This window comes from Malaya genurostris, chromosome 2 (assembly GCF_030247185.1).
Source record: "Malaya genurostris strain Urasoe2022 chromosome 2, Malgen_1.1, whole genome shotgun sequence".
In the NCBI taxonomy this organism is placed as follows: domain Eukaryota; kingdom Metazoa; phylum Arthropoda; class Insecta; order Diptera; family Culicidae; genus Malaya; species Malaya genurostris.
The window spans coordinates 212,831,904-212,847,273 of NC_080571.1; the positions used below are offsets into that span (position 1 = coordinate 212,831,904).

The 15,370-nt window shown below is 35.6% G+C and overlaps 1 protein-coding gene across 2 annotated transcripts in view; it reads left to right on the top strand.

Annotated features, from left to right (window-relative positions):
• The window catches only part of LOC131427427 (uncharacterized), a 215,491-nt gene that overhangs the window by 97,766 nt on the left and 102,355 nt on the right, over nt 1–15,370 (top strand). For both annotated transcript variants that reach the window (XM_058590598.1, XM_058590599.1), the window contains exon 4: nt 14,067–14,087. The gene's annotated coding sequence lies outside the window, so the exon portion shown is untranslated. The remainder of the gene's footprint in view (nt 1–14,066; nt 14,088–15,370) is intronic.

The following is a 15,370-nucleotide window of genomic DNA, read 5'->3' on the forward strand; positions in this document are numbered from 1 at the left end:
AGGTAAGTGCTGCCGCCTGGCAGTTAAACTGTGAAAATGTTCGTACCTGAAATTTCCGAAATACAAAAATGAAACGTCGAAATCTAATGTCATAACAAAAAAAAAATTTGGAAATCGACTCTATGAGACTAAGAAAAATCTTGAGATTTCTGAAATCGATATTTTTTGTTTGATTTTTCAAGATCGAAAATTTTCAAACTTTAACCACCGGGTGGCACCACTTACCCATATCAAATTTAGTTCAAATTTTGCATATGGCTTTGTTCGAGGTGCTTAAATTTTTTAGCACTACCGCTTTACGAAATTAGACATGACCCCAAAATATAATCACTATAATGTGCATGTAAAATGATGTTCATTATATTCTTTGGTGTATAATAGTGGATCTAGGTTTCGCCTAGAGTCTATATGGTCAAACACGCTTCCTAAGAGCGCTCGCGTTTATGATCAAAATATATTCTTTCCTCATTATTCTCTTGCGCATCATTTTTGAACAGATCGTATTTCAAATACACATGTGTAATATAGCTTTTTCAATGTAGGTTCGTGTACTTATAAAAAAGAGGGCCAGGTTTTGAACACTTACAGGTCAGTCAATGTTGTGGCAGTTAGTAATTTTATTGCACTTACTATTGGGAAATGTTTGAAATTTGTGTCTATAAAATCATACATTTTTAATTATTGAACCTCGAGATTTTAATCAATAGTGAGCACGGATCGATAATTTTGAAGGTATGAGCCACACATCATTTGGAAAGCATCACAATGATTGTCTATTCAAATCGGAAACGAATCACGCATAAGTCTATGAATGTTTGTGAAATATTTACTAGTGCTTCAGATCAGTTGCCAAGCCACATCGCTTCAATGTTAAAGGAGCGTACTTCATATGAACAAAAGATTGTTGAACAAACATACAAATAAGTATGGAAAATTCTCAGCCTGAAAAGCGAACTGTTTAAATAAAAATTTATTGAAAAATTGAGCTCAGAAAGGCAAAAAAAAACAAACATCCAAACTCATACTAACTTTTTTTAAGAACCTGTGTAAAGCATACAAGTGAAAATTCATTAAAAATCATCGTTGCGTACAATTTTGCCCGCCTGAATTACTATTGTATGCAAGCTCGAGTGCTAGTGCTCATAAAGGCCGTTTGATCTTGGAACATGATTCACAATTCAATCATAGCTAAGCGGTAAAAAACAACCCGTTTTGTCGCTTTCGTAACTTAAACCATTATATCTTCAAACCCGTAAGTGCCAGTCATTGCATCTTCAAACATGATCCTCAATTCAATATCAGCTAGCCTAGACTTGTAGAAATCGGTTAAGCCATCTCTAGGAAAATTGAACGGTAAAAAACAACACGTTTTGTCGGTTAGGTCATTTATACCATTACACCTCCTGATCCTGAAGCGATAGCCATTTCACCTTCGAATTTGAACAATGGTTCAATAGTAACTTTCAAACGAGCCTTGACTCGGATCGGATAAGCCATTTCGAAAAAATTGTACGGTAAAAAACAACGCGTTTTGTCGGTTACGTCACTTTTAGCATTATATTGCGGAAACGGAAATGCCAGCCATTTGATCTTCGAATTTAAACCACAATTTAATAGTAATTTTTAAACGAACGTAAGGTTGTTAAAATCGGCTTAGCCATCTCTGAGAAAAATGTGCAGGAAAATAACAACGCGTTTTGCCGCTTACGTCACTTGTACCATTATATCTCCGAAACCAGAAGTCACTCCCAGTTCATTTTCAAAATTGATCCACAATTCAATAGTGGCTTTGAAACAAACTTAATCTTCGAGATAATTTAGCGGTAAACAAATCTTTGAAAAGTGAACATACATACACACACAGATATTCTACGATCTCGTCGAGCTGAATCGATTTTTCTATAGAGAAAAGCAAAAACTCGGAACGCAATAACAATTTTTTCATCGATAACTGAATCGTAAACACGCAAAAAGCTAGCATGACCACGAATCGTAAGCGTAAGCGTCTTGAACGCGTCAGCACGCGACGCCCAATACCATGCGTTTCGTTGCATACATTTGGGCATTCAATAGAATTGAAGTGAACGCAGTCCATCTTTTCGGTACGCATTTTTTGATGTTATTGGAATATTTACATCAAAACTAAAAGCTTTCTATTGTGAATAACGATCAATCGACGCATTGTAAACTTCTATATCGACAGATTGAAACTATTTCGTATAATTTTGAAACTATTTAAAATTTTATTTGTCTTCAGGGGCTGCTCCGTATATTGTATAATTAAATCCAGAAAAATTCATCATCAGAACCAACAAAATATAATCAAGAAAGCTATGCTCACTTGCTAATTACAAGTACTCAGAAATTGTAAAAATTATGTGCTAAATAGTTCAACTTACAAATGACATGGGCGTCTTCTATTACTGGGATAGAAATTGCTTTCAAGCAACCATTTTTCTCCTCTTATGATGCAAGATAAGAGCATACTGAAACTCGTCAAAACAGAAATAATAACATATCATGTAACAAAAAACAGGTCATTAATAATATGCTGATACGAAGTTCCTCAGATCTCCTGAAGGTCGTTCGTTCACCGAGCAGTTGTGTTGCTGGAAGCGAAAGGCAATGAGTGGTTCCACCCATTCCAACATGAAGTGAAAAATTGACAGCGTCGTGTGCACCATACTGGAAACTCCAGTTTTAATCAGTCGTTCGGCTATCAGTGATGGATACAATACACTTACCCTCTTACCTAAACTTACACGTTGTGCCTGCATGAGCATGACACGATGGATAAGTTATGATTGGGTGCTATTAAAATCTCGCGCGGTTGATGGGATGCCTTGTCTTATTATTTGTGGCCGGAGATCAAGTCATAAATCACGAAAATAGCACTTTACTATCGCATCTAGTCGAGGCAGCAATGCATCATCCAGTAGAATATTTTAAACAAAACTCCACGCTGCCGAAGCGCCGTGACATTTTGCAGAACCAAGGTTTTACCTTTATTTTTAAAGCTTTTCCTCAACAAAATCGGTTGGGCTTTGACAGTTGCATTTAACCCATTCTTTAGTTTACAGAAGAATATTGCAACACATGCATTATATAATTTTATTTTTCACAACAGTTTCGACTTTTTTGTTGACAAGAATCATTTGATGACCATTGCTAAATCTCGGAGAAGTCATGAATCCATGGTCGCCTTCTCCATTTTCAATAAGAAAATACATAAAAGTTATTTGTATATGAAGTTTAACAAGCTAGATTGTTCGAATTTTGACGAAATCGATGTTCTGAACAAGTTGGTTTTGTTTAATGTTTTCTTAATTTTGATTTCGTAATAGCACTGGAATATATAGAAAATAGTTTACTGTGATTTTATGACTAAATACACCTACCACGTCTAATTATCCAATTTTATCAGTGGCTCTATGCAAATAATAAATTAAAAATTGAAATATTCGCATATTACAAGTGGCGCCGAATAGGATAATCTAGTTAGTTTTAATTAAAAAATGTAGTCAGCGATTCAAAGTTGTTGTAGTAGAACTAGTAGTTCAACATTTTATCTCAAAGATCATATTTTGAATGGTATGGAATTACATTCAAGAAATAATATTGTTACTTGAATGCAATATTTATTTTTTTCGAAATGCTATCGTTTTTGCAGAAATAATTTTGATGAAAACAAAAATCAACACACCAGAACAGTTGTGGTGACTAGAGCAGTTATAAGAAATGGCATATAGCTATTTGATTTTTGTATGTATCCAGCGATTTACATGGATACATTGTGCTCTAACCAAAACTCACATAAAAAGGAATTGTTTTTTAAGTACATGCGCAACACTTAAACACCGCTCAAAATTCCGGGAAAAATATCTTTAGTTAAGACGAATTTGTACCTGTTGGGGACTGTAGTCCTTCCTCATAAAACTCTTCATGTCAATGTCAGATCATGAGTCAATACAGAACAATATTTGAACCGGTATGGAGCATTAAGTCAAATCAAAATCACAAAAATATCTTTTTGAAAATCTATTATTCAAAGTGGGAACTTCCATCGATCCATTGTGAAAAATAGAATTAAATAAGGCATGTGCTGCAATATTCTTCTGTAAACTAAAGAATGGGTTAAATGCAACTGTCAAAGTCCAACCGATTTTGTAGAGGAAAAGCTTTAAAAATAAAGGTAAAACCTTGGTTCTGCTAAATGTCACGGCGCTACGGTAGCGTGGAGTTTTGTTTAAAATATTCTACTGGATGATGCATTGCTGCCTCGACTAGATGTTTCGGTTCAAAGTTGAAATTTTGGATTTAGAAGACAAGGGCAGCCGTCACGGATAACCGAAAAAGATAGGAGATGAAGATTTGGTAATTAAGCTCAACAAAGAGGATGCTCCAACCGAGTAAAACCATTACTGATGACCCGCGATACATAAATCTTCACGACAAAATAATTTTGCTTCGTGTCAATACAAAAACCCATGCTTTGAAAGTTGATATTGAAAGCTCTGACCCACTCGCCATATTCACCCCTTATTGCTTCATCCGATTACCACTTGTTCCGATCCATTGCGGAAAAAACTCTGGAACTACGAAATGACCAAAAATTGAATCGATTCATTCATCGAAGCTAAGGAAAAAGTTCCACGTTATATCCGAGCTTTTTCAATAAGCAATGGATAATGACTGGAAATTAAGACTTAATACTCCTCAATAAAGCTCTCTATGTCTTTACAACGATGACTTAACCGATTTTCACAACCTTGGATCCAAATAAAAGACCTTATGGTCTCACAGGTTTCAGTTGAATTTCATATCAACTTGACTTCATTTTCTAAATTTACCGAGTGATGGGTGTTGAAAATTTCAATCGATTTTTTGTTTGTTTCGATTATAGAGTTTTTAACCTTAAGTTATTCGCCTCTTCGGGCCAGAAAAACTTTCTGACCCTATGTGCGGGGTTGGAAATCGAACCCAGGTGGGCTGCGACCTGGAAAGATTCGTAGTGTCAGTAGAATCGTAGCACCAGCCATGCAATGGTTCTGTACACCTAATTGGCTGCGAAGTATGTTGAAACAGAAGGTCAAATTCCACTACAGGAATGTAATACCAAGACTTTGCTTTGCTTGGGCTGCGTGAAAGGCATCGACTTATCCATTACGCTATACCCGTCCATAAATTTCAATCATGTCTTTGAAGTATTTAGATGTCTTGTAAATTGATGGCCAAACAACTTTCTTGTTTTAATTCGAGAATTTAAGAGCAGTCGAACGGCGATCGACCACAAGTTTAAGCCCGGGGTAAATTTATACGAAAATAATAATAATAATAATAATAAGCACAGTATTTTAACGAAACTCACAACAATAATTATGACTGATATGAGAAATGCATTACATGGTGGGCTGAAAATAGGGCGGGTGGGTAATGTCATAGACATAGCTGGAGGACGTGAATACGAATAAAACTGACATACTTCTTTCACACTTCCGAATACAGATAATCATTCATATTATTAGATTGTGTGAATTTTGCAACTATTATTGCTTCGCTTCCAGAATTGTCACGGTGCATCTATACTAAAGTACGACTTGTTGACGACAAACATGTTCTTCAAAATAATCAAATAATACGAAACAAATAGATTTTTTTGTAGATCTAGATAGTAGAGGTTAACTTGGCATAACTCTTTGGGAATATTTTAATGGTTCTAAAATAAACCGACTCGTGGAATTTATCCAATATTTTATTTTGCAACTATTATTCCTGTAAAATGATGACAAAAAAGACAACAGTTGAGTCTTTTTTGTCATCATTTTATTTAATTTTTGAATTCGAAATTCGAAATATGAGACAGTTTTAGAATTCCTTTTCAGTATTCAGGTTTGAAATTCAGTTCTAAACAATTTAGAACTGAATTCGGAACTTGGATACCGAACTGTAATAAAGAAACTGAATCCAGTTCTAAAATCCTCCAGCTCCAGAATCCATGTTTCGAATTTAGTTCTAACATGCAGGTTCTGAATTCTGGAAATGAACTCTGAAACTGAATTTAGGAATTAAATTCTGAAACTGAGTTCGGGAATTAATTTCTTGTAAAGAAGTCAATAAAAGATGGGTGGAAAATGTCATGAGACATAACCGGATGACATGAATACGAATAAAATGGATGAATTAGTTTCTTTGATGTTAAAGAACCCAAATTCTGGATCTGGAATTCAGGAACCGAATTTTGGAGCCGAATGCTAGAACTAAATTCTGAAAGCTAATTTTAATGCTAGATTCTGGAGCTGAACTCTAAGCTTAAACTCGGGAACTGAATTCAAAAACTGATTGTTGAACCGATCACTGAACCTGTGTTCTGGAACTAAATTCCAGTATACGATTCTGGTTCGACACTGAATTCTGAACTACGGTCTGGTATGCAGCTGAATTTTAACTTCAGAATTACTATTCAGGATTCAGTTTTCAAATTCGGATCCAGAACTCTGCTCTGAAATTCAGTTCTAGAATCCAGAATGCGAAATAGAACTGAGTTTTGGGACCAAATTCAAAATTCAGATCCTTGATTGTGGATGTATTTTATAATCGAACACTGGAAATACAACTGAATTTTGAATCTAAATTCTGTTCCTGTATTTCGGTCTTAAGTTTCAGAACTGAAACTAAATTCCGGTTGGCAATTTTGGAAATGAATTCTGACCTCAATTTCAGTACCAGGATTCAGTTTCAATATTAAGATTCTAGTCCAGAATTCATTTACGAAATGTAGTTCCAAAGTCCTGGTCTAGAGTCAAAGATTCTGATCTTAATTCCAGATTTCGGTTCCAAAACCCAGGCTTGGAGTCAACTTCTAAATTTAGGTTTCAATTCCAGAAGTCAAGTCTGGCCTTGGAGTCTGGATGAGGAACTGATCTGGATTCTGGAAATCTGGTCTTGAGTTCTGAAACTCAATTCCAGATCCTGAAGTTAACAAACGCATTCATACCAATACACAAAAAATTAAATTTGAAAAAAAAAAACGAAAAAAGCATGCGAAAATTTTCTAATTGAAATCTATCATACTGTAAACCTTCACTAAACTTGTTGGCCGTTGTTCACTTTTCGAGATATTTCGCTCCAATGCAAACTACCAGCAGCTGGATGATCATCGCTCTTGTTTGAAGCGAAACTCGCACTGCGAACGACCCGCGGCAGAACTGCTTGCTGTGCGGATTGATTCAATACTGAACCAATTTGGGTGGAGGGATTGCAACATGGAACTCATTTCTGGCGGTGCACTAAAATGTTTATTTTCACTTGCGATTTGCATATTCCAAGAGATAAGTAATTTTAATAGTTCTGTTGTAAACATTTAACGCTAATAAAAGGTCTGATTTGTAGAATTTCACGGTCATTGATTACTTTCCGGTGTGTTTTGTTTCAATGCGAACGATCAACAGCTGAATGCCGATATAATTGCCCTTGTTCAAAACGAAACTCACATCAACTACATCAAAACCGTCGGCTCGGGTACGAGAAAGGCGTCATATGTTTTGTTCATAGGTACGCGTTGATACCAAACATTTCAGAGAACTTTAATTTTTTAATTATTTGTGATTATGTCATACAACTGATGAAAATGTTATCATAAATTGATGATCATATTTCCGATGGTATGTAGCGAAAATTATGTTAATACGATAGATACAACAAGAGATATACAGGATCAAAAACTTATCACTCTCTTAGAGGGTAAATTTTGAAAAGGTGCCCCTTAGTAAAGTAAGTTGTATTCACGACAAAATTCAGGTTCGTAGTGCAAATCTAAGTTCTAGAATCCAGATAAAAAAATTGTATCTTAAATTTCATTCCTGAATTCTATGGTTTGAATCCCTAATGAAATAATAGATTTGAATCCTGAAATAAGCTCCAAAATTTAGTCAAGAAACCAATTCCAGAATAAGGAATTAGGACTCAGTTACAGAGTCATAGTTTTTATTTCTGATCCTGTTAATCTGGAAGTTTCTTAAACTTTAGTCTGACACTAGATTCTAAACCTAAAATCAAGTTCAGAGATCAGCTAGACCAGAATCCAGTTTCTGAGTTTAGCTTTAGAATTCTTTTCTAGAACTTAATCCAAAATTCGAAGGCTCGCCATGACATCCGAAATGCAAATGAGGGCAGCGACCTGAGCATTTGAGGTTTTATACCACGCAGATGGTTCATTATTACTCATGATCACGACGTCCAGTTCCGTCTAACACATTAAAATAAATGAAAGATTTTTTATTAAAGCTTACCTTTTATACTCGTCTAGTAGAACATCGGAATTAATATGTGCCTGACTACCTCAAAATCGTTGGCTCTGGTACGAGAAAAGCAAGCAAGCGTGATGAACTTAGTTTTTGAGGTATTTATGTTTAACTCACACTGTTAAAAATTTAATCACAAATTGTTCATCATCATCCACGAAAGTTTTAGCTTCTGATGCAGCAATTTGAAATTGTAAATTTTGGTTTAAGCTTGCTTATCAAATCAAGTCGAAAAATCACAAATTGACAAATCACAGAAAAAATCGTAGAAAACAACACAAGTAACACGGGCAAAATTCCGATTCTAGAAATGAGCAAAACGAGTCATGATTTGGGGAAAATATTATATTTTCATGTTATGATAATACACCATGATTAAAATTTCTCGGACCATGATCTATTTGGACTGATTCCGCTGAAATTTGAACGTAACGCACTTGACATTGTGAGGTATAACTTCAGGCGTGTTTCTGCTACGATGGTAATTTTTGCGACATAAATTCAGGCGTTTTGTGTGATTTTTGCAACGATGTTAATTTTTGCAACATTAATTCAGTGAAAAGCACGAAGAACTTCTTTTAATCAGAATCATTAACAATTAAAATATTATGTTTTTGAAAAACGACGACGCCTAAAATAACGTGTTTACTTGCGTTCATTGCTTCAGTTTTGATTTTGTGTTTCAGAATTTAAACACTTAAACGAATTGCACGAAAGAACACGTGTGAATCAAACCTCTTAAAAAGAAACTCTATGTCGAATTCTATAATATTTAGGTAAATCAATACAGCTTGTGTTGTTATATCTTTGTAACAAATTAATCAAAGTGGTTGAACAAAATATTTTTCTGATTTTCGTTAGCTGGTGTTCCAAATTCACAATCGAATTTATTTTTTGGTTTACGCTAGCTCTCGGAATATTATTCTAACAACAACGGTCACATCAAATATGTACGAATACATTCAAACAAAATGTAACATTGATATTTGTCAAATGAAAAGCGTAACCGTGCTTAGTCAATTTTCGGTTCATTATCTTTATTTTTATGTTATGTTTAATTCTCTATCAGCCGGTGGGTAAAACAACACGATTATTAAATGAACATGCTTCAGGATCAAGTAAACATTTTCAGTAGGTCTTGCTTTTCAATGTCTGCTTTTTGCTTTACCATTAATCTATTAAGCAATCTATCACTTCACTTGAGGCAGAGGGTTCAAAGTGATATCCGGGTAGGAAATTGGAGTTACGAGCTTTGAAAGAAATGCATACTTCAAGTAACGCATTTTCGAACCATGATTAATTTTCATGGGAGAAGAGTTATTGCTCATGGTTTCATGATAAGTTAAAATGATTGGTTTCATGATTTTCTAATCATGACAGCAGTAACGGATTCCTTTCCGTGAACCAAACATCGTCAATAATGAAAATTTCCGTCATTTGACAAATTACATTTTTATGAATAATATGTGGAATTAGGTCACGACTAAAATTCATATTATTTTCTTTTTCGAGTAAAATTATTTTTTTTATGTGTTACAACCTTTTTGCGAAACTTAACCATTCAGTTCCAACAGATTTAGTATACATAACCATTGCGCTAGCACTGCGATCCTTTTGAAACCAGAAATTCATCTTGGTACGGAGCAACCTAAAATAAATCATATTCCTAACCATACTGTCGTTAATTCTTAGGCTTCTTCCACCTGTACTCCAGCTAGACAAACAGTGTGAAAGTATTTGGAGCTTCCATAGCTTGCTGCCGCAATAAGTCTGAACGATTCAACAAAAAATTAGCAAGAATTGAACTGAAACAATTATCGATTGTGTGCTAGTCATGCTTCGAATGTCTCTCGTAGGAAGTAATAATTCTCAATGCTACCTCAATACTGCACTTCGTGATGTAATCAACACCAATTAATATATAACTTTGCCGCTCTCCACTGAACAGTGCAATATGATTAAACAGGACGTGTAATGAATTTTAATGAGCATAGATTAAATTCAGCTGCTTCTCCAACCACTACTTGTGAATGAACGGCTTGCGGTTTTTTTTTCATCAAACATTCGACAACCCACTTTAATTCCGGATAACTTGACCCAACTTTTCAGAAATGATATTCAACTGTTCAAGGTCTACACTAGATTTTTGTATGCATAGAGTAATACAACAATCACTGTCCTTGTCAGTTTGGAACTAGATGAATCATAACACCTAGATGAATCATAACAATGTGATTCAACAGAAACGTTCGTCAATCGCCGGTTTTCATCGAATGGATTTGCATATGTGAAATGCGAGGTGACAAAGTCTCCATTCTTTACCAAGAAACCGTTATGGCAGCATGATCAAGCTTGTTTAACATTTCTTCAAATACAACGAACTCTATGAGAAAAGCATTCCGCCAACGAAGTATGGCCAAGCGCAGCATATATTGGAGGCTGTTGCGATGGCCATAAATGATGGATGTCAAAGTTTTTTTTGCGCTTACTCCCTTATAGATTGGTTCCTGGGTGGAACACCGCAAACTGGTTTCCAAAGTGCGTACCGTCTTACCGCGCATCGTATGTTAAGTAATAAAAAAAAAACTAAGTGTGATATCATCGCTGACTCGTTGCTGCCGTGCAATTTGGCCTGGATGCATAAAAAGGCCGTGCCTACAAACCTTTCGTCTGGCGCGGTGCACTTCGAACACACAGTTGAGTTCCACGTTGAGCGAATAATTGTTCTGACTGTTTCGGTTTCAAGCTCGTACCTTGCCCAAGGAACTCAGCTGTGGCCAACTTGGGTACCATTACGCTTGGGCAGAGCTGAACATAACACGTGATGACTTCAAAGAAACTGGTTTTCCGTCTCTAGTAGACAGATCTTCGAAGGAAGCATACGACCCGATGCCACTGGGAAGGCGGGAGTTCTGACGCAGGGGAAGTGCTAAATCCGGTTTTCAAGTCTGTATCCATCGTTGAACCCTCCGCATATAGCGGATTATTACTTTTATTAATATTACTGGCGTTATTATTACAACCACTACTACAACTACTGGTGCTGCTATTATTTCCACAATTAATTCATTTATTAATGCCGAGATAATATATACAACAAATCTAACTAGAAAACCAAGTAATCGTATGGTCGGAAGCCTCATTAGTTAGCATAGTTAACACACATATCGAATATTCTCACCTTGTTATGAATAGTAAGCAGTTTTTCCTTGCCAAAATCGAACCGTCATTCTAGCAACAGTGATGGTATTAAACACTTAAAAAACGGTTTCGTGACCAATACTTCTTCTAAGTCATCAATAGGATTGGTTTTGTAGGCCTTCAAAAGGTATCAGCATACTTTGAATTCGATCCATTCATTGAAGAAGGTCACTGTCAATTCAGCAACCTATTGTTATGAAAATATTGTACTCAGGGAGGTGTCAGCTACTAAAAACATGAATAAATATTTGCTTATTAAAACTGTTTTTTTTTTCATAAATACGTTTATTTCATAGGCAATATACATAAGTTTTTCTTCGCCGTGGCATCCACAATACATAGTACTTTGAACGTAATACATTTTGAATATCATATTAGTAAGTTGGTATTCATTAGTTAATCTAAACACTTTTTTCATCAAACGATTTGCTATTATAAATTACTTTAAATAAAATACATTTATTTTGTACATGATCTTATAATTATTTCAGGTTTGTTTGAACTGGGAAAGTCTAGCTTGAGTACGCAAGGAATTTATTAGTTGAGATCTGACATCACGATACTCCACGCATGTCCAAACGACATGATCAATATCGCGATAACCTTCGCCACAAGCACAATGATTAGTTTCTGAAAGTTCAATTCAAAGGAGATATGCTTCTAACGTGTAGTGATTGGAAATGAGTCTGGATATCACACGAATGGAATCCCTACTCACATCCAGTCTCCTGAACCATGCCTTTGTCGATATTTTAGGATAAATTGAGTGCATTCACCCACCCAGATCATCTCTATTTCAAGAAGCTTGCCAGCTGACAAGTGTTCTTTGGCGAGATGCGCTATAGAATTTGTTGAAAGCAATCGGTTTCTCATAAATTTTACCCTCAAAAGCACCACGTTTGGCTAAAATATCGGCTCTTTCATTGTCTGGAATGGAGCAATGAGCCGGGACCCAAACTATTGTGATTTGATAATTATTATTCAATATGTCGTTCAGGCACTGTTTCATTTTGCCCAAGAAAAACGGTTCATTTTTGCAAGCAGCGTTTGAGCGAATGGCTTCAAATGCACTCAGACTATTTGTGAAGAGAAAATAAAGTTTTGTAGATAATGTGACGATCACACTCAAACTATAATGAACTGCTGCTAACTCTGCTGTATAAACAGATGCAGGTTCTTGCAGCCTAAATAAAGCCGAAACATTATTGTTGAATATACCAAACCCAGTAGCATCTTCAATTCGGGATCCGTCCGTGTAAATATTGGCCCTTATTACCGGTATCACTACACGGGGAAAACCAAGTGAAGTGATTGTGACCCTTATTATCGGTATCACTTCACGGTGAAAGTCGAGTGAAGTGAATTCAGGTCCTTAGCACAGAAGTCACTTCAAAGACAAAAGTAATTATGTTGATGAACTTGATGTCATTATGAACATCACGCCACCAAAATTTTGTTGAAAAAAAATAGTTTTTTCCTCCACAGCGATCTCTTCACTATGCGTGATACTGGTAATAGGTAAAATCAAGTGAAGTGACATCGACATGTAAGTGAAGTGAATGTGAAAGTGGAAGTGAGAACGGTAATAAGGGCCATTTTCTCAGAGTCAATATGCCTGAACTTATTTGTAAATATTTTTGGGATTTCCATCGAGTCTAGGTGTTCCGGGATGCCACGCACTTCGCGCTGCATGGATGTGTCGAAAAATAAAGTTGAGTCAGGGACATTTAGGAGGCTGTCACGAATAGGAATATATCTTGAAGGGTCGATTTCTAGTGACATATGGTTAAAATATACTGTCATGAATCTTGTTTGAGATTGAAGCTCAGCTAGCCTTTCGAGGTTACTCATAACCAGGGGATTCAGTACCTCACATCTTATTAGCAGTCGCGATGAAAGCTCCCAAAAGCGATCCTTCAATGGAAGAACTCCCGCCAAAACTTCAAGACTCATTGTATGTTTCGAGTGCATGCAGCCTAAAGCAATTCGCAAACAACGATACTGAATTTGCTCGAGTTTGATAATATGAGAGTTTGTAGCGGAACGAAAAAAACGCATCCATATTCCATCACTGAAAGTATCGTTGTTTGATACAATTTTGTTAGATCTTCCGGATGAGCACCCCACCAAGATCCTGTTATTGTTCGAAGAAAATTTACTCTTTGTTGGCATTTCGTTATCAGATACCTAATGTGTCTTCCCCACGTGCATTTGAAATCAAACCACACCCCGAAGTATTTGAAAGTCAAAACCTGTTGGGTCATTCTTCCCATCATATGAAGCTGAAGCTGTGCGGAATCATGCTTATAAAACCTGTATGTGTATTGTTAATGATGATTAAATTTAGCAGTTCAGTGGTTAGTCCATGAATATTAATGCAACTATGTGGTCAAATCAAGACTGAATGTCTCATACTCGACAAAATGTTCCTGAGTTCTGAAAAACAAGACACTCGCGTAGTCTTCCATATGGTTACAATAATACTTCAAATAGAATCAACCTATATGTATCACACAACGTATAACACATGATAATGATAATCTTTTTTCTCTGTCTTTTTTTCAGAAATCAAGTCTACAGTAAAAGGTATGTATTGTATATCGATAACGCTCGTATATTTTTTTACCATACATTTGGCATAAAACTCAAGAAAACACAGTACATGGACTTTGAAAAAACAGTACATTTTACAGTACGCATTTTTCTAAAAATAATCAATAAAAAATAAAAGCAAATAAATTTTTATCAGCATTTTACGAGGAAAGCAGATTGGAAAAATGACATGCGAATACAACTATGTAATGAAAATCACGAAAAAGCCACCGCAGAGACGGCACTCGAACACGTAGTTAGCTCCTATCCTGGTGAATTATTTTGCCAATTAAACTATCCTGCATGTGAAACAGTCTAATTGAACAAAAGAACCGAACATATTCAGCTGTGCTTGGGCTCCAAAGCGTTCATTTGAAGTCATATCTCCATAGCAACCCCTCCGTCAGTTGTTTCAGCCCTCAATCAGTTTGTTTTTTCGTGTGTTTCACATGCATGTATTCGTTTTCTTTAAGCTGTTTCTCTCCTTAGATACTGATGAAATGTAAAACTAGCTCAATACGGATCTATGCCTTAACAAGACAAATCGTTTCAAAGCAAATAATTATTAAATGATTTATTTTCATTAGCTGAATTTTTTTATTTCCTTTTTTAGGCATTTTTAAGTTCGACAAAAACTAACAAAATGCACGAATTATTCATCAAACATTTTTTTGAAAAGCGTATGATTCTTTTTTTTTTGTTTCAATTATAGAGGCTTTCACATTAATGTCATTCGCCTCTTCGGGCCAGAAAAACTTTCTGACCCTATGTGCGGGGTTGGGAATCGAACCCAGGCGGGCTGCATGAAAGGCATCACGCTCCCGCACCCGTCCCCGTATGATTCTTTCACGGTTTAGACATTTTTCTTTTTTTTAATCATCAAAACTTCGCTAAATTGTTGTGACGCGCTCTGAACACGAATAATTAATGAGAAAATTGTTGTTTGCGTGTACCTTCATTCACATTCACATTCGCCACGTGTTGTCATTGTCCTTTCTAACGTTTAAATACAGTACATTTCAGTGTAAAAATACAGTACAAATTTAAAAAAGTACATTTGAGGGTGAAAAATAGTACGCAGTATTTGGGTCGAGAATACAGTAAAATACTGTAAGATACGACCGTTATATGTATATCCATAATCATCGCATTTATTGGACGTATTATAAGAGTATATTGAACAATTCTAAAAATTAACAGCAAAAAATAGAAAATAGTACACCTCTTAAGCATGGTAAACCATTAATTTTTCACTTCAAATTTTATAATCAATTACA